Here is a 21,787-nt window from a genome sequence, read left to right on the forward strand (position 1 = left end):
GCCAGCTTGGGCAGGTGTTTCTTTTCCGGTCCCCTTGGGGTGATTTGGAAATGGATTGTGGGGCAGCACCCTCACTTATTTTGCTCTAGGGAGAAGAAAGCTCCGTGGAGCAGAGAGGTGTGTGGGTGTGAGAGGTTTGTGGCTGTGTGCCCTTGCGCTTTCATGCGACGCGATTGTGGAACTGCTGAGCTTGTGGGGGAGAGGTGGAAAAGGAAAGCCGCCTGAGAGCCTGGTTCGCCGGGAACTTCCTAGGGAATCGAGAGGCGAAGCGCCGGACTTTGAGCTCTGACCTTTGAAATGCTTGTGGTTTTTCCTTCCTGTTTTCTTTTTCTACTCCTGACTGAGCTCGAGGGAGACAGGACTGCGTTTCTCATGTGATGCCTTGCGGCCTTCGAACATTATGAAGGTTTGCTTTGCGCCTGGCAGCCTGAAGGTACGTAACCTGACGCTTTATTCTGCCTTGGTCAGACCTCCTCTCAGTTCTGGGTACCCCAGTTTAAGAAGGATATCGACAAGCTGGAAGGTGTGCAGAGGAGAGCAGCCAGAATGATGACGGGGATGGAAGCCAAGCCTGATGAGGAACGGTTGAGGGAGTTGGGTCTCTTTATCCTGGAAAAGAAGAAACGATATGAGAGCCATCTTCAAAGGGCTGTTGATGATGCAAGCTTGATGCATCAGAGACGACGACCTAAAGCAAATGATTCAAATGACAAGGAAGGAGTTTCCAACTAAACATTCGGAAGAACTTTCTCTTTGGCAGTGGAAGCTGGTGGAGTCTCCTTCATTAGAGGTTTTTAAGCAGAGGTTGAAAGTTGGGATTCTTCAGCTGTGCCTTGCAGGGGGTGAGACTAGATGGCCCTTGGGGTCCCTTCCAACTCTACAAATTCATGTTTCTATTATTTTTATTTTTGTTATTAGTTACCCGTCTTTCAGCCTAAGGTCCCAGAGTGCACTGCAGCATTAGAACACAAAGCCAAGCGGATAAAATAAAACAAGAGAGCGAGAAATCTGGAATCTCTATGCAGTGTTTCTAGAAAGACAGTTGTTTTCTGGGTGTCCCTGGGACATAAATAGCTTCACAGCTTTCTGAAGCTGTCAAAAGCACAGCCAAGGATTTTTTTTTTCTTTTTGCTTGCACATGAGCAAGTATTCAAACCGCAAGCCCTGTTTTTAATTCCTTGCAGAGGCAAGAACGGCTGTTTTGTCTCTCCGTTCCTTCCACTCTGTCTCCCCCGGTTTCATTGCAGAAGCATATTCTGGTTTATTAAAAACCAGGCAATTTCTCCAACAGCTCTCAAGGGAGGGAGGGAGGGAGCGAGTGGGAAGCATGAATCGGAGAGGTCCAGAGTCCACATCGGCGCTTGCAATTACGGAACCAGCCGTGGTAATTAGGCCGGCTTAATTAATACGGAGCGGGGCAGTGGAACCGGGAGAGCTTATATTTGCCCGGCTTATTTGTTTTATAAAGGACACATTATGTATTTATTTGTTTTTATTATTATTTACACACACACACACACACACACACACACACACACACACACACTTATAGAGTGATAGGTATAAAAGCAGACGCCATATAAATTCAAAGCAGAGCGGGATATCCGGAAGTTTAATCACAGGAGCAAATTTCCACGCCAAAATCAAACGCCATAAATCAATATCGCAAGGTTCCGAGTAACAGAAATGGCTCGACGTTATCCTGTCCCTTATTGCTCCAGTTACATTATAAAAAGGCTTTGTTTCTCGATAAAGACCTAATCTTGTTTGCCTGCATGCTCTGCTCCTCACCATACATAGAAGCTTCGCACAATGTCCCAGATTTCAGTCACCTATTCTCTTATGCACAGAGCCTCTCATTTCCCCCTCCAGTTTTGACAAATAATAATTCTGGCAGCAGTTAAGAGATGGCACATTAAAACCCTGTCCTCCATTAGCACAGTTTCTTTAGCCTAGCCAAAGAGTAAAATTAGAAGATCCATAATTATTTTTGTTTTGTTCTGTATTCCATGCTCCCGCTTTCTCTAAGAGGCTCAGAGAACAACCGCGGGAGGCAGGTCAGGCAGGGTGAGAGCGAAAGTGATCAGCAAAAAGGAGAAGGAAGTCTCCCCAGACAGTGGAAACTGAAAGCAGCAGATGAAGGATCTGATGCCTCAATGGAGCCATCTATTCTCCCCCCCCCCCCAAATTAGCCTCCAACATTATTAAATTTTTTTGGGGGGGGGAGGAGAAGGCTATTTGGGCTCCACTTTGCACAATGGAAACTCATGGGCTGGACCTGAAAGTGATATTGTTTGACTCAAGAGTCATGGGATTTCTACAAAAACAGTTTTGCGCCTGTCTATTGGGGGAGATAGGAAGCCCTGAACACAGTAGATAAATAGGTACCACTCCGGTGGGAAGGTAAACGGTGGAAGTGCGTTGGAAATAGCTTGTGCGCACGCATATGGGCAAGCGCTTCCCAGCCCTCCAGCTCGCTGCACGATCATCACTCAGGGGGTGACATTCGGCGCACCAAGCCTATGCTGAGCTGTTGGGGCAGAGCTGCAACGCTTTGCCGACGGCCTTCCCCCCTTCCCCCTTCGTTTTGACAGCTATGGGGAGGCTTGGGAATCGCGGGCGGGCGGCACGCCATTGCCCCCCACTTCTGGGCTGCTTCCTGGGGGTGGGGGGAGTCTCCCCCGAGCTGTCAAAAGGAAGAGGGAAGGGAGGAAGGCTGCTGGCATAGTGGCGTGACTCCCTCGCCCCCGCCAAGGAAGCAGCCTGCCATGGGCGGCTCGCCCCCTGGACCATATCTGTCAACTTACAGATTTGAAGATAAGGGACCAGCAGCCTTGAAAATAAGGGATCAGCAGCCAAAATAAGGGATTTTCAGAACACAGGTATGTTCAACTTCTGAGCCCCTCCAAGCCAAAGGCAGAAAGCCCAGCCAGCAGCCAAACGAAGCCTCAAGCGGTGGTTCCCACAGCGCAGCAACCCAGCAAAGGGGATGCAGCAAGGAAAGCCACCGTCACCTCTCCGCTGGGAAGCGCTGAGCAAAGGCGAGTCCCCAGGCAACGCGGCCGATTTGATCGGCACAAGGCATGCAAGCTCCACCCCCCCAGTCGTTCTTAGACTCCTTATTGGGTGAGCAACGCAGCCAAGCAACACAGTTGGAGCCTCCCTCCTCCCTGGCTGGCAGGGAGGGAGGGAGAGGAGCTGCTTCCTTTGAAACCCGGGAAATTTAAGGGACATCATCAATAAGGGACAGCAGCGGGATGCAGCGCTGGGATAAGGGAGTTTCCCGCCAAATAAGGGACAGTTGACAGCTATGCCTGGGACGCTTGCCGCAAATGGCGCCCTCCTGGGATGCTTGCCCCACCCCCAGAGTTCTACAAGATGTCCTACAAGGCAGCGGAGGTTTAGGACCAGAGCTTTCCTTCTCCAATATGGGCTCCTTTCCCAGGTGGGCAAGCCCCACCTACCCCTCACTTTCCTCTACAGCGCGGGCATAAACCACCTTCTTGACCGTTGGAGTTGGACCCCCTCTTGGTCTCGTCCGCTCCATCCGCCAAAGACTTTCTTCGAATGCAGAGGAAGCCCCTAATTCACTGAGGGTTTGAGCCCCATCGGCTCCCCTCGCCTGGTTTAGCCGGCCGGCCGAAGCCATTTCCTGGGATTGTGGCCACTGTTGCCTGCTGACAGCTTCCAGGAGCCACAGGTGATAGCTACCATATTTTTCGCTCCGTAAGACACACTTTTTTCTTCCTAAAACGTAAGGGGAAATGTCTGTGCGTCTTATGGAGCGAATGTGTGGTCCCTGGAGCTGAATTGCCCAGGGGCAAAAAGCAGATCTTCCTTTTTTTTTTTTTGAAAGAGGGAAGTGGGTGTTGAAACAAAGCCGCTGATCGTTTGCCGATTGGGGAGAGAGATAAGGGACGCTAGAGATAAAGGAGGCTGTTGCGTGGGGCCGCAATGGCACAAAAACGTGGTTACAAAGCACGGATCCACATGGATCCTCAGGATTTTTGCATTGGATCATCCCAAATTCACCATCAGATCACATAGCATGTCCATGGCTACAGCCTGCACCAAAAAAATCACACACCCACTGTTGCGTGGGGCTGCAATGGCGCAAAAACGTGGTTACAAAACACGGATCCACATGGATTCTCAGGATTTTTGCATTGGGCTACCCCAAATTCACCATCAGATCACATGTCTGTGGCCACAGCATCAACCACAAAAATTATACAACCACTGTTTCGTTCAGAATATTTTTTTTCTTGTTTTCCTCTAAAAACTAGGTGCGTCTTACGGAGTGAAAAATACAGTAAGTTCAGAGTGGGTACCAAATAAATAATAATAATAATATAATAATAATAATAAAATTTTATTTACCGGTATATCTTGTGCTTCCCCGCCAAAGCCGGGCTCAGAGCGGCTAACAACAATAAAAGTAATACAGCATTCTAAAATCAATTCATTCTAAAATCAATTCAAAATCAAATTGATGGCAACCATTGGGCTAGAGTTCTATGAGGATTACCAAAGGAGGGGGTCAGACTGTGCCTTGGCCAAAGGCCAGGCGGAACAGCTTTGTCTTGCAGGCCCTGCGGAAAGATGTCAAGTCCCGCAGGGCCCTAGTCTCTTGTGATAGAGTGTTCCACCAGATCGGGGCCAGTACTGAAAAGGCCCTGGCTCTGGTCGAGGTCAGTCTAACCTCCCTGTGGCCTGGGACCTCCAAGATGTTTTTGTTTGAAGACCGTAAGGTGGGCAAACTACCCCAGAAGGAGCACGATGTGGCCCCCACCAGAGATACCACCCCTCATCTCACAGTCTGAACACCCCGTATATAATAAAGGAGATGATATTGGCAGGAGGGGAAAGAGGAGAGTGGCAGGGTGGCTGGCGGCTGTGGAGATCAGTGGTGAGAGAGCCCAGTTGCAGGGTTGATAGAAAGATGGCTGCAGTCCACAGACTCAAGTTGCTATTGCTGCTGGAGGGGCAAAAGGAGGACAGGGAAGTATCAAGAGGCAAGGAGTTCCAAAGGAGAGGTCTGCGCCACCAAAAGGTAGATTTACTACGAACGCGGCATGTGCTTATATAGGAAGAGAGAGAAAGAATATTATGCAGCCACCAGAAGAATAAGCACAGGGGTACAGTTTAAACAGACACACACGGGGGGGGGGGAGGAATGTCTTTCACAAAATGCAGTTCCTGGGAAATACTGACCAGCCAGGTTGCACTTTCCTTATTAAACAAAGCTTGTTGTTGTTTAGTCGTGTCTGACTCTTCATGACCCCATGGACCAGAGCATGCCAGGCACTCCTGTCTTCCACTGCCTCCCAAACAAAGCTTAAAGTAAAGTAAAGGGACCCCTGACCATTAGGTCCAGTCGTGGCCAACTCTGGGGTTGTGGCACTCATCTCGCTTTACTGGCCAAGGGAGCCGGCATACAGCTTCCGGGTCATGTGGCCAGCAGGACTAAGCTGCTTCTGGCAAACCAGCGCATGGAAACGCCGTTTACCTTCCCGCCGGAGCGGTACCTATTTATCTACTTGCACTTTGACGTGCTTTCGAACTGCTAGGTTGGCAGGAGCAGGGACTGAGCAACGGGAGCTCAAACCGTAGCGGGGATTCGAACCGCCGACCTTCTGATCGGCAAGTCCTAGGCTCTGTGGTTTAACCCACAGCACCACCCGCATCCCCAAACAAAGCTTACTTGAGAGTAGATTTACCCACTGAAGCACAGAAGTAAGAAAAAGCTTCAAAGAGATAGAAACTAAAGGGGTAAAAGACCCATTTACCAAAGGAGGCCAGGAGTCCTGGCCGATCTTACAGAAACTGATATTATCAGGCTTCCCATAAGTCCCTTAGCCAACCAAATCCAAGCTAAAACCTACACCCAGATACACAGTCTCTGCCCATGGAAGTTCTACTTTTGAAAAACGAATTACTTCCACCCCCCCAACTGGAATGGATGCTCATTTTTCCTTTGGTCATACATTCACAATACTTCTTACGATTCCTCACAAGGCCTTTTACATCATGAGGAGACCTGCTTAAGGCTAAAGGAACGTCAGACTCTACATTTAACTTATAAGAGCCATTTTGCTCAGCTAGACTATTTGCAGAGGAAATTTAAGTATTCCAGAAGGCTAATTCACAGCATATTGTAAAAGGAGACTAGAACATTGCTGTAGGTAAGTTCTCTCAGAAACTACCAAGTTTCAACATATATTTTTTTATTTAAAAAAATCAAAGTTACAAATGTTCTTCCTCCCTTAAGCTGTAGAGGGAAGGGGGGGGGGCAGTTTCCCCTCTCAGACCACAGGCATACACATACAAATGATTTTTTTACTACTTGGAAAGAGATTCTCCCATTCTAGACTCCCTCAAATAACAAACATTTACACACCTCATTTCCTCCCCCCCCCCCCCAATATTTGCTATGTTTGATCAGGCCCAACACGTCTTTTTTAAACTAATATTTTGAAGCAAGCTTGCAATTTAAAACTCTGTGCATGTAAGATAGCAGCCATAGGATGTTAACTGTGAAGCCAATTTAAACACACACACAAACATTTCTAGACCTTTGAGTACAAAAATTATTTGCTCCAAGGGAAACAAAGATTTCCAACAAGTGGATTTTTTATTCCTTCTGCCTTCTGAGCACATTAGGTTTACAGTTTCATGTCCTGGCATTCTCTTCCTGTTATGTACTGAAGTTCTCACCCTGGGCCAGTAGGGGGATACTTTAGATAGCTATGCAAATGAAGTATCAAAAGTGACGTTCAGTGATTGGATAGTTTTAGAAAATGGCAACAGTTGCATTGTTCTGGAGCTCTATATAAGCAGGCTGACTGAGCTCCTCAGTTCAGTTCTGTTCCAGCTTACAAATAAAGAGCTGCTTTGGAAGAATCGCTGTGTCGTCTGATATGTTCGCCCACAACTTGAACACTTCCAGTTTAACGACGCAAACTGAAAAGGCAAATCTGAGGTGGAGGCTTATGAAAAACTTTCCTATCAGGGCGAACCCCGCCACTATACTTTGAACAAAGGGTACCCAGTATAACTAGAACCAAGTAGCACTAATAGGAAATAAATACCATATTTTGCGCCCCATAGGACGCTCTGGTCCATAGGACGCACCTAGTTTTTTGGGGGGGAAATAAAGAATTTTTTTTTTATTTCCCCCCCAAGTGTGGGGCTGGAAGAATCAGGTCAGGGAACAGTGGGAAGGCACGCTCTGCCTCCCCGCTGTCCCCCGAGCTTGTGGGGCTGGCGATGGGGAGAAGTGCGCTGATCCCGGGACTGCAGGTAGCTCTGCGCCGCCATCGGAGCCGGTCTCCCGAGGGTTGCGCAGAGCTTCCTGAAGCCTGGAGAGCGAGAGGGGTCGGTGCGCACCGATCCCTCTTGCTCTCCAGGCTTCAGCGAAAGCCTGCATTCGCCCCATAGGACGCACACACATTTCCCCTTCATTTTTGGAGGGGGAAAAGTGCGTCCTATAGGGCGAAAAATACAGTAATAACAAACAACAAACAAACCAAAAAACCCCAAAAGGACTCACTATAGAAAATTTAAGACACGGGGCTCAGCTGGGAGTCACAGGTTTCTGAGCTGAGCTCCCTTGCAGATGCAATGACTTTGCAGAGATGTTGCTGTTATAAGAAAAAAACTGTTCCTTTCCCCCATATGGGGTACCCAAGAGCCCTTATAGTGTCCTTATGTAGGTTCTCTATCGGTAGGAGAAAATAACAGAGGCCAACCAGAGAATATTGAGAAGCAAAGCGGCTAGTAAGCCTGGTCTTATTAACTGTTGCAACAGGGTCCTCACTCCCACACGCAGGAGCAGAGAGGAGGAACCCAGAACAATGGTGTGCAAGCCCTATAGTCTTTTGAAATTGCCCACCCTGTAGCTCAAGACGCCCCCCCCCAAACCCCCCCATCATACATCTATCACAGAAGGGGGTGGTCTACAGCAGAAATCCTGTTTGCCAGGATATCTGTTAATGGTCACTGATTGCTTTACCTGGGCAGCCTGGCCATTCTTTTGTGATGGTAAATAGTTCCTTAATTCAGATCACGTTGTTGTTGTTGTTGTTGTTTAGTTGTGTCCGACTCTTTGTGACCCCCTGGACCAGAGCACGCCAGGCACTCCTGTCTTCCACTGCCTCCAACAGTTTGGTCAAACTCATGCTGGTATCTTCGAGAACACTGTCCCACCATCTCATCCTCTGTCGTCCCCTTCTCCTTGGGCCCTCCATCTTTCCCAACATCAGGGTCTTTTCCAGGGAGTCTTCTCTTCTCATGAGGTGGCCAAAGTCTTGGAGCCTCAGCTTCAGGATCTGTCTTTCCAGTGAGCACTCAGGGCTGATTTCAGGGATTTGGGTCACAGGCTCACCCTATTCATACCCAAATGTGCCCTTAAGGCAGGATCTGCGAGCACAGAGACAATGGGGAGGCTTTTCGCATTTTCATCCAAACTGCAGAGGAATATTTGAGGTCACTGAAAGAGTCAAAATGGCTTCAGGATTGTTCTCCCATACTATTTCAGACACGTGGTTTATATATTTATGTATGTGTTTGCCTGGTGGGACGCGGGTGGCGCTGTGGGTTAAACCACAGAGCCTAGGACTTGCCGATCAGGTGGGCGGTTCGAATCCCCGTGATGGGGTGAGCTTTCATTCCTCAGTCCCTGCTCCTGCCAACCTAGCAGTTCAAAAGCACGAAGTGCAAGTAGATAAATAGGTACCACTCTGGTGGGAAGTAACAGCATTAATATGAGAATTATAAGGTCTAAGATATAAAATGAATGTTCATAAATGTATCAGGCAAAAGGTAAAGGTAAAGGGACCCCTGACCATTAGGTCCAGTCGTGGCCGACTCTGGGGTTGTGGCGCTCATCTCGCTTTATTGGCCAAGGGAGCCGGCGTACAGCTTCCGGATCATGCGGCCAGCATGACTAAGCCGCTTCTGGTGAACCAGAGCAGTGCAAGGAAACGTCATTTACCTTCCCGCCGGAGCGGCACCTATTTATCTACTTGCACTTTGACGTGCTTTTGAACTGCTAGGTTGGCAGGAGCAGGGACCGAGCAACGGGAGCTTACTCCGTCGCGGGGATTCGAACTGCCGACCTTCTGATCGGCAAGCCCTAGGCTCAGTGGTTTAACCCAAATTATGCCCTAAATCCCTCTCCCAGTGTCTCATGACAGATTTAACCTGCGTTCATCCTTTGTGTGCCATTCCAGAAGCAATTTATACATTTTCGACAGGAGTTTTATATTATTTGTGAGTGAGTGGCTTGTTAATGTGCAGCGGAGACTCTTTGACTTTGCCTGCTGGTGTGGAGAGGAAAGACTCGTGGTGTCGGGGGGGGGGGGTCTCTCACCCCACTTCCAATTTCCTGTTACACCAGTAACAGACCCAGCTCCCAAGATAAGGACTTAATATATCAACAGTACTTTATATGATGATACCCAGCTCTACCTCTCTTTTAAATCAGAACCAGTGAAGGCGGTGAAGGTCCTGCGTGAGTGTCTGGAGGCGGTTGGAGGATGGATGGCGGCTAACAGATTGAGGTTGAATCCTGACAAGACAGAAGTACTGTTTTTGGGGGTCAGGAGGCGGGCAGGTGTGGAGGATTCCCTGGTCCTGAATGGGGTAACTGTGCCCCTGAAGGACCAGGTGCGCAGCCTGGGAGTCATTTTGGACTCACAGCTGTCCATGGAGGCACAGGTCAAATCTGTGTCCAGGGCAGCTGTTTACCAGCTCCATCTGGTACGTAGGCTGAGACCCTATCTGCCTGCGGACTGTCTCGCCAGAGTGGTGCATGCTCTGGTTATCTCCCGCTTGGACTACTGCAATGCACTCTACGTGGGGCTACCTTTGAAGGTGACTCGGAAACTACAACTAATCCAGAATGCGGGAGCTAGACTGGTGACTGGGGGCGGCCGCCGAGACCATATAACACCGGTCTTGAAAGACCTACATTGGCTCCCAGTACGTTTCCGAGCACAATTCAAAGTGTTGGTGCTGACCTTGAAAGCCCTAAACGGCCTCGGTCCAGTATACCTGAAGGAGCGTCTCCACCCCCATCATTCTGCCCGGACGCTGAGGTCCAGCGCTGAGGGCCTTCTGGCGGTTCCCTCATTGCGAGAAGCAAAGCTACAGGGAACCAGGCAGAGGGTCTTCTCGGTGGTGGCGCCCGCCCTGTGGAACGCCCTTCCAGCAGATGTCAAAGCGATAAACAACTACCTGACATTCAGAAGACATCTTAAGGCAGCCCTGTTCAGGGAAGTTTTTAACGTGTGATTTTACTGTATTTTTGGTTTTATGGAAGCCGCCCAGAGTGGCTGGGGAGGCCCAGCCAGACGGGCGGGGTATAAATAAATTATTATTATTATTATTATTATTATTATTATTATTATTATTATTATTATTATTATTTTCAAATAACCTTGAACTTGGCCTGGCGGAAAACTGGCAACACTTTTTAAGTCTCTGATCTCAGGGGTTTACGTGCTGACAAGGCCTCCCTCCCGTCAGCAATCGTGCTGCAGCATTTAATTGGCTATATCCAGCGTTCAATTGGTGATGGTTCTGCTTTTCCTGCTGGGAGGGCGAGAGTCACTTGTGGGATTTTTCTCCAGGACCAAAATAACTTAACTGGCTTGGTCCGTGCCTCGGCGTGGCGTTGTTGTCGGAGATTTGCTTCTCAGCCTGAAGCAGGGAAATACCTCGGGACGACTCTGTCTGCGTCACACGTCACCGGAGGCTCCTCTTTGCCTCTGTACCGTTTTCCTTTATCCTGAAAGAGCCCTTTCCTCTGCTGATATGAAAGCCAAGCATGTCAAAATATTCACTGGGTGCAAATCCATCAATAAACTCTTTTCTTCTTCAAAGAAACCACCTTAGATTTTGCTGAAGTGTGCAAAACGGCAGGCAACGGTTTTCGAAGCTACAAACATGAGTCTGACCAAACTGCGGGAGGCAGTGGAAGACAGGAGTGCCTGGCGTGCTCTGGTCCAGGGGGTCACAAAGAGGCGGACGCGACTAAACGACTAAACAACAACAACAAACAAGGTTACCCCCTCTCACCATTACTATGTGTGTTGGGTATGGAGTACCTGGCAGATAGGATTAGAAATTCAGTAAGAATTAAAGGATATAAGATGGGAAAGGAGGGAATCAAGTTGAATATGTATGCGGATGATATTTTATTACTATTAACAAATCCGTTAGATAGTGTAAGAGAATTGATGATAATATTGAAAGACTTTAAAGATGGGTCTGGACTGGGAGTTAATATGGAGAAGTCCGAAATTATGTACTGGGATGAGAAGCCAGAGGAAAAGAAGGAGATAGCAAAAATAACTGGGATGGATACAAAGAGGAAAAATAAATACAGTGGTGCCCCGCAAGACGAATGCCTCGCAAGACGAAAAACTCGCTAGACGAAAGGGTTTTGTGGTTTTTGAGCTGCTTCGCAAGACGAATTTCCCTATGGGCTTACTTCGCAAGACGAAAAACGAAAACGTCTTGCAAGTTTGTTTCCTTTTTCTTAACACCGCTAATACAGTTGTGACTTGACTTCGAGGAGCAACTCATAGAACACGGTGTGGTAGCCTTTTTTGAGGTTTTTGGTGATTTTTGAAGCTTTTCCAAAACTTTTCCGACACCGTGCTTCACAAGACGAAAAATTCGCTAGACGAAAAAACTCGCGGAACGAATTAATTTCGTCTTGCGAGGCACCACTGTAAATGTGGAACTTGCTCCCTTTCTTTAGAGGCCCGAAAGCATGGGCTTCCATGCCGTGATTAAAAATATGAGACTTCCTCTCCAATGACTATCATTATTATTATTTATCAGATTTGTAGATCACTCTTCATCTGACAATCACAAGGCAGTTCACAATAGAAAAACAAAAAACGCGAAAGCAAAATACATAATAAAATGGAAATGAAAACAAATCAATGCCTGGATAGCTCAGCTAGTTGGAGTGTGGTGCTGATAATGCCAGGGTTGCAGGTTTGATCCCCGTGTGGGGCAGCTGCATATTCCTGCCTTGTAGGGGGTGGGACTAGATGATCCTTAGGGTCCCTTCCAACTCTGCAATTCTATGATACCAATAACAAGCACATTTAAAAGGGTGTAGATTTATTAATCAGCTAAAGGCTTGGTTGAAGAGGAATGTACCTAAAGGTACGTAATGAAGGTGCCAGATTAACCTCCCTGGGGGCAGCATTCCACAAACAGGGAGCCACCACAGAGAAGGCTCCGTTCTCACGTTGCCCTCCTCCAGATCTGTCATGGAGGCGACACACAAAGAAGGGCCTCAAATGGTGATCTCAGGATGCAGAGAGGTGATCCTTAAGGTACTGCAGTCCTGAGCCACTTAAGGCTTTTTAGGTCAAAGCCAGCATTTTGGCTGCCTTTCTGCACCAAATTAGGGACACGGGTGGCGCGGTGGGTTAAACCACAGAGCCTAGGACTTGCCGATCAGAAGGTCGGCAGTTCGAATCCCTGCAACAGGGTGAGCTCCCATTGCTCAGTCCCTGCTCCTGCCCACCTAGCAGTTCGAAAGCACGTCAAAGTAGATAAATAGGTACTGCTCCGGTGGGAAGGTAAATGGCATTTCCATGTGCTGCTTTGGTTCGCCAGAAGCGGCTTAGTCCTGCTGGCCACATGACCCGGAAGCTGCACGCCGACTCCCTCGGCCAATAAAGTGAGATGAGCACTGCAACCCCAGAGTTGTCCGCGACTGGACCTAACGGTCAGGGGTCCCTTTACCTTTACCCGCACCAAATGCAAAATATCACAGCAGGGTGGGTTTGCACCGATGTGTGGGGACATCACGGAGGCTTTAACCCTGCCTGTCTTCCTCAGTGGGGAGCCGTGTTGTGTTGGGGGACTCGGACAGCCTCTGCTATACGGTCCGAGCACGGAATGGAGCGGACTGCAGGGGCCATCTGCTGTGGCCGGCTGAGGCTCCCCCCGCCAGACCTAGCAGCTCCCCTGTGGGCTGAGACGAGGGAAGCCGGCTTCGTAAGAGTCGCTGAGCTGGGTCTGACGGGAGGCAGCCTGAGCACAGCCTCGCCTGGGTTTTCTGACAGGAGCCAGACTGATGCACAGCGGGGAGCCCGGCTTGCAAGATGGATCGAGAAGGGAGCTCCCCTGCCCTTGCCAGAACGCCTTGATGCCAGTCTCCAGCACGGGCACGACCGGCCCACACTTGAGGCAAGCTGAGGGGACCACCGCTGGTGGCAGGATCTACAGGGGCAGCAGACCCAGCCTCCAAGTAACACGTTGCCCTGTAGTGATCAGGTGGGATTGCTATGTGGAATTATGACAAATATGGAGTAAGCCATTTGTGTCAGCAATGAAAGCATTGGGTTGACTGGGTTTAAGCCATTTTGATATGATTTTTGATCAACCCACGCCTCTGCATCTCTGTCCTATTTCTCTTGATTGACAAGTCACATACACAGGCCAGTTGCTTCATCAGGCATCCTGAGGCCATAAAAGATAGTAGGCAGTTTCTTAGATGTTGTTGTTTAGTCGTTTAGTCGTGTCCAACTCTTCGCGACCCCCTGGACCAGAGCACGCCAGGCACTCCTGTCTTCCACTGCCTCCCGCAGTTTGCTCAAACTCATGCTGGTAGCTTCGAGAACACTGTCCCACCATCTCATCCTCCGTCGTCCCCTTCTCCTTGCGCCCTCCATCTTTCCCAACATCAGGGTCTTTTCCAGGGAGTCTTCTCTTCTCCTGAGGTGGCCAAAGTCTTGGAGCCTCAGCTTCAGGATCTGTTCTTCCAGTGAGCACTCAGGGCTGATTTCCTTCAGAATGGAGAGGTTTGATCTTTTTGCAGTCCATGGGACTCTCCTCCGCTCTTCCTCAGTAGCATGTTGGACGCCTTCTGACCTGAGGGGCTCATCTTCCAGCGTCATAACTTTTATATGCCTGTTGTCCTTGTCCATGGAGTTTTCTTGGCAGGGATACTGGAGTGGCTTGTCGGTTCCTCCTCCAGGTGGATCACGTTTGGTCAAAACTCTCCACAATGACCTGTTCAGTTTCTTAGATGTACCCTTCCTTGATTTTGTTAATCTTAGGGCCTGGAAATAGTTTCACAGGAAGGTGATAAAGATACCTATCTCATTGTATTGCAGGAAAAACCCCCTCCCAATCATTCAGTTTGTACAAACACGACACACACACACGACATACACAACACTTCTGTTATAAATTCATAGAAAATCAGCCGTACATCGGATCTGTACCCTTCCACTTTTATTTTACACCATGAAGGAAGGACTATCAAAGGGGGGGGGGGGAGACTTGACACAAGGCAGCCATAATCCCCCAAGCCCCGCAGCGAGCCCTACCCAGTTGGCATGCCAACCTTGATGGTCCTAGACAGAAGATCATTACACTCACAAAGGACCTGCAAATGGAAGTGGATTCCCTACGGACTGAAACAAAGAACAGTGACCAGCCCTTCCCTCTGGGGGCAGGAAACTGCGAACTCCTCTTTGTCCTTAGGAATGTAATCATGGGGAGGGGGAAAGGAGGAACCGGACAGGTGACAAGACACTCAGGTTACCACCACAACTCCTCCCAGAACCCCTCCTCTTTGTGATGTGTCAGTGATGTAGTCATGATGTAGCTGTGATGTAGTCTTAGGGGTGTAGTAGCTAATAAAAGTTGGGGTCTTCTTTTGTTCGGAGCTTCCATCTTGTTCCACTTTGTGGCAGGTGGGAGTTCTGTCGCAACAGTCTTCAGTCAAGACCAAGCCCTCAGATTTCTCCGTTAACAGTTTGGTGACCACGAAGGGAATCGAACCCTCAATCTTCTAAACCATGCAGCTTCCGGGTCATGTGGCCAGCAGGACTAAGCCGCTTCTGCCGAACCAGAGCAGCGCATGGAAATGCCATTTACCTTCCCACCAGAGCGGCACCTATTTATCTACTTGCACTTTGATGTGCTTTTGAACTGCTAGGTTGGCAGGAGCAGGGACCGAGCAATGGGAGCTCACCCCGTCGCGGGGATTTGAACCGCCAACCTTCGGATCGGCAAGTCCTAGGCTCTGTGGTTTAACCCACAACACCACCCGCGTCCCAAGACCACCCCCCAAAACAACATACAAGCATCACAGAAGGGGCGGTCTACAGCAGAAATCCTGCCTGCCAGGATACCTGATAATGGTCACTGGTTGTATCACCTGGGCAGCCTGGCCATTCTTTTGTGATGGTTAATCCTTTAGTTCCTGAATCCAGGTCACAGGCTCACCCTATTCATCCACAAATACGCCCTTAAGACAGGATTTGCAAGCAAAAATGTGCCTCCCTCCTTGCAGAGAAATATATCGAGGTCAGTTTGAGAGAGTCAGAATGGCTCCAGGATTGCTTTCCCTTACTATTTCAGACACGTGGTTCATATCTTTAGATATGTGTGCATTTATGAATATTTGTTCTATATTTGAGACCTTAGAATTCTTATAACAGTTCTAACTTGGCGCTGAGTGCGAAAGCCCTTTCTTCTCCCTGTCCTGAATAATGCAGCAGGAGAATCCCAGAATTAGCCAATCACATGGGGCCCATTGTTTAAATACAGTAATACCTTGGGTTAAGTACTTAATTCGTTCCGGAGATCCATTCTTAACCTGAAACTGTTGTTAACCTGAAGCACCACTTTAGCTAATGGGGCCTCCTGCTGCTGCCGAGCCGCCGGAGCACGATTTCTGTTCTCATTCTGAAGCAAAGTTCTTAACCCGAGGTACTATTCCTGGGTTAGCAGAGTCTGTAACCTGAAGTGTATGTAACCTGAAGTGTCTGTAACCCGAGGTACCACTGTAATGTATATACGTAAAGCAGACATTTTGGGGGAACTTCCTCACTACTATGAGCTGAATAAAGAGCATGAAATCCACACTCAACTCCGAGTATATTTCAGTCACATAGCCAGGATGTGGCGAGGAGGAACGTCAACAGGCCCTGACAAGTGCCCTGGGAAGGAAGCTTCGCCCGAAATCCAGACTGCGCCACCATTCGTCATGCGCAGCCCTTGGAGGAAAGAGGGAGAGGGAGGGAGGGAGAGAGATGCAAAAATGCTGACCCCGGTTTTTGCAACTCCCCTGGCGGCTAGAGAGTGAGAGAGCGAGAGAGAGCGAGAGAGAGAGAGAGCAGTTGCACAAATCCCATTAAGACCATGCAAACCTTTCTCTGAACACCAGAGCGGATTCCTAGCCTGGGTCAGCCGGGGGCAAAGCGCTGAGCATCTTTTGTTCTTTCCCACGCACCTGCAAGCCTTTGTCTGCGGGAAATGTCAAGGGCCCTGAAAGCCCAGCCGCTTCCCTCGCTCTTCAGTTGAGAGGCCTCATCATGGCCATCCATGTTTCATGGAAGTTGGGGGGAGGACAGGGCCATGAGAAGACCTTGCTGGGCCAGGCTAACGTCCCCGATAGTTCAGTACGTTTCCAAGCACAATTCAAAGTGTTGGTGCAGGCCCTAAATGGCCTTGGTCCTGTATAACTGAAGGAGCGTCTCCACCCCCATCGTTCAGCCCGGACACTGAGGTCCAGCTCTGAGGGCCTTCTGGCGGTTCCCTCCCTGCAAGAAGTGAGGTTACAGGGAACCAGGCAGAGGGCCTTCTCAGTGGTGGCGCCCTCCCTGTGGAACGCCCTCCCACCAGATGTCAAAGAGAAAAACAACCACCAGACTTTTAGAAGATATCTAAAGGCTGCCCTGTTTAGGGAAGTTCTTAATGTTTGATGTTTTTTATGGCATGGGTAGGCAAACTAAGGCCCGGGGGCCGGATCCAGCTCAATCACCTTCTAAATCCGGCCCACGGATGGTCCGGGAATCAGTGTGTTTTTACATGAGTAGAATGTGTGCTTTTATTGATCTCTGGGTTATTTGTGGGGCATAGGAATTCGTTCATCCCCCACCAAAAAAATATAGTCCAGCCCCCCACAAGGTCTGAGGGACAGTGGACCGGCCCCCTGCTGAAAATGTTTGCTGACCCCTGTTTTATTGTATTTTAAATATTCTGTTGGGAGCAACTCAGAGTGGCTGAGGAAACTCAGCCAGACAGTGGTGGTTGTTGTTAAAAACGTCCCTAAATAGGGCTGCCTTCAGATGTCTTTAGGATAGCTGCTTATTTCCTTTACATCTGAAGGGAGGGTGTTCCACAGGGCAGGTGCCACAACCGAGAAGGCCCTCTGCCTGGTTCCCTGTAACTTTGCTTCTTGCAGTGGGGGAACTGCCAGAAGGCCCTCGGAGCTGGACCTCAGTGTCCGGGCAGAATGATGGGGGTAGAGACACTCCTTCAGGTCTACTGGACCGAGGCCATTTAGGGCTTTAAAGGTCAGCACCAACACTTTGAATTGTGCTCGGAAACGTACTGGGACCCAATGTAGGTCTTTCAAGACGTGTTATGTTGTCTCGGCAGCCGCTCCCAGTCACCAGTCTAGCTGCCGCATTATGGATTAGTTGTAGTTTCTGGGTCACCTTCAAAGGTAGCCCCACGTACAGCCCATTGCAATAGAACTGTCTGTTCCTCGCACTGTTACACACTGCTGAATTGACTTGGCCACAACTCCTCCGTTGCAGAGGGTTGGTCTAGATGATCTCTGGTGTTCCCTTCCGACTCTGCGGTTCTATGATTCTATGACTCTGCTCCAGCTTCTGTGGACTCTAGTCGCAACTGCCTGCCTTTCACCAATTGCCGAGCCAGGGGAGGGTTCATTTGGTTAAATATCTCCCTGAGGGACACAATGGAGCCTGCTAACATGTTATCAACAGTTCAGAATAGACCTTGGGGAGAGTTCAGTGTGTGAAATCGCAGGCTGAGAACTGTGCTGCGCTGTGGCCCTGGTGGGAGGGTGTTGACAGAGGAGGGACTGAAATTATGGTGAGTAAATTTGAATTTTACTGATTGTATGCTAATAATAATAATAATAATAATAATAATAATAATAATAATAATAATTTATTTGTACCCTGCCCATCTGGATGGGTTTCCCCAGCCACTCTGGGCAGCTTCCACAGAGACCAAAAATACACTAAAATGTCACACATTAAAAACTTCCCTAAACAGGGCTGCCTTCAGATGTCTTCTGAATGTCAGGTAGTTGTTTATCTCTTTGACATCTGAAGGGAGGGCGTTCCACAGGGCGGGCGCCACTACTGAAAAAGCCCTCTGCCTGGTTCCCTGTAGCTTTGCTTCTTGAAATGAGGGAACCGCCAGAAGGCCCTCAGAGCTGGACCTCAGTGTCTGGGCTGAACGATGGGAGTGGAGACGCTCCTTCAGGTATACTGGACCGAGGCCGTTTAGGGCTTTAAAGGTCAGCACTAACACTTTGAATTGTGCTCAGAAACGTACTGGGAGCCCATGTAGGTCTTTCAGGACTGGTGTTATATGGTCCCAGTAGCCACTCCCAGTCACCAGTCTGGCTTCCGCATTCTGGATTAGTTGCAGTTTCCGGGTCACCTTCAAAGGTAGCCCCACATAGAGTACATTGCAGTAGTCCAAGCGAGAGATAACCAGAGCATGCACCACTCTGGTGAGACAGTCTGCAGGCAGGTAGGGTCTCAGCCTACGTACCAGATGGAGCTGGTAGACAGGTGCCCTGGACACAGAACTGACCTGCGCCTCCATGGACAGCTGTGAGTCCAGAATGACTCCCAGGCTGCGCACCTGGTCCTTCAGGGGCACAGTTGCCCCATTCAGGACCAGGGAGTCCTCCACACCCGCCCGCCCCCTGTCTCCCAAAAACAGTACTTCTGTCTTGTCAGAATTCAACCTCAATCCATTAGCCGCCATCCATCCTCCAAAATGATGTACCATTGGTATACCACGCCAATGAAAATGGCCAAAATGTATAGAGTAAGCTCCAATAAGTGTTGGAAGTGTAAAAAGAAGGGCAGTACTTTTTATCAACTATGGTGGAATTGTAAAATAGTTAAATATTATTGGGAAATGATATATAATGAAATGAAAAAAAATGTTTAAGATAACTTTTGTTAAAACCCCAGAAGCTTTTTTGTTAGGAATTTTAGGTCAAGATTTGCCAAAGGAGGAACACAGTCTCTTTATGTATGCAACAACCGCGGCAAGGATGTTATTGGCACAAAGATGGAAAAGCGATAAAATGGCAGCTGAAGAAGTTTATTATTTTTGTAAAGTGATATGTCATAAAGGTCATCGCCTGTAAAATTTTATTTTCAGTTTATGAAACAATTCTATATTCTCCCACCACGCTGATGAAGATTTACAAAACAGCAGTCAATATTCGGAATCTCTGTTCAGTGTTGGACATTATATTTGCTGAATACGCAAAGCTTCACAGCTTATCCTTCATTGTACAAGTTTGGTACCTCTCTTCATTTAAAGACTTTCAGAGACTTTGAGCTCCTGGTCTCCTGTAATAAGAAGCGCATAACCTCCGTCTCTGGTTTCCATGTTGGAATACATAGATGGTCTAGAAATTGTTGGCAGAGATCATCATTTTACACTTAAGGGCCGTGTGAGCTAGAGTTTCCACCAGGTGGGCATCGCATGAGCAGATCCTGTCTCCTTCTGCCAAACCCACAAACCTACCCCAAAGGAGGTTAGAAGGATTAGAACTGAGCCTAGCCAGCGAAAAGGGCTAACAGTTAGAGCTGTTCAACAGTGGCAGAGACACCTTCAGAAGGTGGATTGGAATGATTACCGGTAACAACTCGGGAGTTGCTGCGTCATTAAACTTCCGACGATAGACTTGGACAACAGCTTGGAATGGAAGATTGGAACAGAGTCAGGGAAAGCTGCGCTGGCAAATAGACAGTTAATATATATATATATATATATATACACAAATAAAGCTGTATTCGATGGACGAAAGGATGTATGATTTCTGAGAATCGTAGAGCCAGGGACGGAGAACTTTAAAGTGTTAAGATCGGGATGTGGAAAATATGGAAACAACAAGAAGAGGCAGGATTGAAGATAATAATAATAATAATAATAATAATAATAATAATAATAATAATAATACTTTTTTATTTATATCCCACCCTTCCCAGCTGAAGCTGGGCTCAGAGTGGCTAACAACAGTAAAAGTAACACAGTTTACATAAAATCACAATCAATTCATTCATTCTAATTTTTTTGAATTATTTTTTATTCATTTTACAATACAAAAATATAAAAACACATAACACAATTTTTCACAAATACATTTTTTGGAGTTCCCTCAGCTCTTCTCCAAATCCTCCGTTTTAGTCCTTTAAAATCAATTCATTCTAAAATCGATTCAGATATTGGAGATACACTTCAAAGGTCCAGACTACGGGGAGCCCCGAAAAAAAAATCATAATTAATCATTTGGACGGTAATTTGCTTGTTTTTTTATTGTAGTTAATTGTTTTTAATTGGATTGTGATGGATATGTTAATTGGCTGTTTTATTGGAAAATCAATGAAATTATTTTAAAAAAGAAGGTGGTTTCTAAGCAAAGGTTCGATGGCTGTCTGTCATGGATGCTTCACTTGAGATTCCTGCATCGCAGGGGGTTGGAATAGATGACCTCCAGGGGTCCCTTCCGACTTTACGGTTCTACGACTCCTCTCTCCGAACGTAAACACAATGTTTCTTTGTAGGCAAACCACACTCAAGGCAACCCACGCAATGTGAGGAAGTTTACGTAATTCACTAATAAAATTTAAAGGGTCGTAAACAACAGGCTAATGAAAAGGCATTGTATTAATAAACATGCAATAAAATTATACAGCCCACAGAAAATTCATAACTGAAGTCTAGCGGTAAAGATACAGGAATATCATCCAGGTAGCAGCAAAAATAAGACACCTCCAAAATTAAACATCGACCCCCCCCCACAGCAGCCCCTAACCAATAACCTGCTCTGATAGTACTTAATTGGCATAATAGGACAAAAAATTAAGGGGAGGACAAATCCCAAAGGGAAAACTTTCTGGTACGAACGGGAAAGACACAAGTGTCTCCTCATGTATAGATTCAAATATGTACAAGTGTAGAAAACTCTGGTCCAATTGAAATGGGCTAAATAATGCTCATAGAATCAAAGAACTGTAGAGTTGGAAGGGACCCTGGGGTCATCTAGCCCCCAGGCAGCTAAAAAAGCCAACGCAATTCTGGGCTGCATCAATAGGAGTACAGCATCTAGATCAAGGGAAGTAATAGTGCCACTGTATTCTGCTCTGGTCAGACCTCACCTGGAGTACTGTGTCCAGTTCTGGGCACCACAGTTCAAGAAGGACACTGACAAACTGGAACGTGTCCAGAGGAGGGCAACCAAAATGGTCAAAGGCCTGGAAACGATGCCTTATGAGGAACGGCTAAGGGAGCTGGGCATGTTTAGCCTGGAGAAGAGGAGGTTAAGGGGTGACATGATAGCCATGTTCAAATATATAAAAGGATGTCATATAGAGGAGGGAGAAAGGTTGTTTTCTGCTGCTCCAGAGAAGCGGACACGGAGCAATGGATCCAAACTACAAGAAAGAAGATTCCACCTAAACATTAGGAAGAACTTCCTGACAGTAAGAGCTGTTTGACAGTGGAATTTGCTGCCAAGGAGTGTGGTGGAGTTTCCTACTTTGGAGGTCTTTAAGCAGAGGCTTGACAACCATATGTCAGGAGTGCTCTGATGGTGTTTCCTGCTTGGCAGGGGGTTGGACTCGATGGCCCTTGCGGTCTCTTCCAACTCTATGATTCTATGAACCCCCTGCAGTGCAGGAATCACAGCTGAATAATTCCTGCCAGGTGGCCATCCGTTGAAAAACTTCCA

The 21,787-nt window shown here is 47.9% G+C and overlaps 2 long non-coding RNA genes across 2 annotated transcripts in view; both read left to right on the forward strand.

The window, feature by feature from the left end:
* Window positions 1-21,787, forward strand: part of LOC310712949 — a 2,318,697-nt gene that overhangs the window by 539,017 nt on the left and 1,757,893 nt on the right. The gene's annotated exons all lie outside the window — the stretch shown is intronic.
* On the forward strand, window positions 29-19,803 carry LOC310712955. The gene is made up of 3 exons (XR_014529038.1): window positions 29-433; window positions 13,098-13,308; window positions 19,210-19,803. It is a non-coding gene; the product is annotated as an uncharacterized lncRNA (long non-coding RNA).

The sequence above is a fragment of the Podarcis liolepis genome (genome assembly GCF_965112155.1).
Source record: "Podarcis liolepis genome assembly, chromosome: 7".
NCBI classification, from domain to species: domain Eukaryota; kingdom Metazoa; phylum Chordata; class Lepidosauria; order Squamata; family Lacertidae; genus Podarcis; species Podarcis liolepis.